At 37.7% G+C, this 1,943-nt stretch overlaps 1 non-coding gene across 1 annotated transcript; it reads left to right on the top strand.

Moving 5' to 3' along the window:
* Nucleotides 1-1,871: 1,871 nt before the first annotated feature.
* trnaa-ugc lies at nt 1,872-1,943 on the top strand. Its single transcript has one exon. It is a non-coding gene; the product is annotated as a tRNA-Ala (tRNA).

Raw genomic sequence — 1,943 nt, 5'->3', positions numbered from 1 at the left:
TCTAAGGAAAAATGATTCATTATTGTTTTTATAATAGATATCTACAAATCTATGGACTATATTTAGTATACTAAACAGAAAATGATTTTTTAAAAGTAGGCATACTTGATTTACCAATTCATACTTTTAGGATTTGCACACCTGCACACATCACAGCCCTGAAGACAATGTCAAATATAAGGTACAATACACACTGCCAGAAAAAAACCTATAATCATAAGATTAAATCTACTGTAACACTTAAAATACAATCTTGTATTAAGCATAATATTAGTGTAGTATTGTTATTGTTATATTGTTCTAGTACCAGAGGCTACATTACTGTTACATTTTATAGGCCTTAATGTTCCTTTCCATTTTGCTTATTTGCTTGTCACATGAGTGTAGTTGAGTACAGATTTGGCTGACCTTTGTGGAACATTTTAATCCATCAAATATCCTTTTCACACCTTTTATTTATTTTACTATGTGTTTGGGAATATTTTGGGCCATTGTTATTCCTTTTGTACATCTAATATTGATGAAGTTTAGATGTAGGCTGGAGTTTTAAGGAACACAAAATCAAATTGATCAGGCCAGTGGAGTGGTGGTAGTTCAGTGGTTAAGGTACATGACTAGTAATCAGAAGGTTCCAGTTCAACCTTCCGTCCACTGCCAAGTTGCAGCTGTTGGGCCCCTGAGTAAGGCCCTTAACAATCAATTACTCAGTTGTAAATGTTTCTTTTTTTTCTTTTTGATAAAAGCATCAGCTAAATGCCGTAAAGAAGAATGATTTAATCCCTGGTTTTTGTTTATATTTGATCTCTGCTGTTACATATGGGATGATAGGTGCACCAGCAGGAGTTATTAAATGCACAATAACAAGAGCAACTGAGATAGCTGTGCACATCTTTCTTCCAGTGTCAGATTTTGGTGTCCAAGTTATTGCCAGAAAGAAGTGCATCTGAAGTCCCCTTGTACTTTTTATGAACTTGCAAGCCTTGCAGATTCAATGTGATAACACTCATTAACTTGGTAAACATCACAGTACGTAAATCCAAAGTCCCTGATACAAGAGGCCATGATTTAGTTTCCGTAATTGATTCCAGCTCGCGTTAATCTCCAAGAGCGAGCACACACATCTTCCGATTGCAGTTAAATGTTTCTGAGCACAGTGCGACATGTTGAACGCGCTTCCTCAAAGACATTAAACAATTTTTTTCCCTCACTGGCATGCTTATTTTTTTATTTCTGTACCATCCCATGCCTTGGACCATGGCGCTCTTTGACGTCTGTGTGTAGAGCCAATTCTTGGCAGCCGCTACCAAGAATTGGCCAACCTCGAGCCGTATCTCTACCGACAATCGGCGATGACGCCGCGATGTCCGGGACCAATCACAACAAATCACAAGTAAGCGCACAACAAAGAATCTCTGATCACGGTCCAATCACGTCCCGCCCTTCTGCCAAGGATACGTCACAGTGTGACCCCGTGACAGAGGGCGGGATATTTAAACCAGAGGATTATCGAGAGCTTTAAGCATCTATGCTTGTAAGGCATCCCTTTTTTCCTCTCAGAGTATTTCATCCACATTTGTTTATGTTTATTTGCTAAGTTAAGTTTATTTCTATGTTTATTTCATAATTTATATTTCATAATTCTTAAAGGTACGTACGTGTGTTGTTTTCACTGTGCTAAAAATTTGTTAGTTCATGATCAAAATTAGCCAGCCCACTAATTAACTCCATATCAAATAAAATGTACTTCTAGGCTAGCTAGATAACGTAATATACATAATTAAGAGTATTAACAGTGAAAAATGATCTTGCAAATGCAACTTTTGTCTTTGCACTCTTGATTTAGTCTTATAAGTTTGGTGCTTGTGTATGGTGGGGGTGTAGCTCAGTGGTAGAGCGCATGCTTTGCATGTATGAAGTCCTGGGTTCAATCCCCAGCACCTCCA

This window comes from Electrophorus electricus, chromosome 18 (assembly GCF_013358815.1).
Source record: "Electrophorus electricus isolate fEleEle1 chromosome 18, fEleEle1.pri, whole genome shotgun sequence".
NCBI classification, from domain to species: Eukaryota; Metazoa; Chordata; class Actinopteri; order Gymnotiformes; family Gymnotidae; genus Electrophorus; species Electrophorus electricus.
The sequence above is the reverse complement of the archived record's forward strand: the minus strand, read 5'-3'. Positions and strand labels throughout refer to the sequence as shown.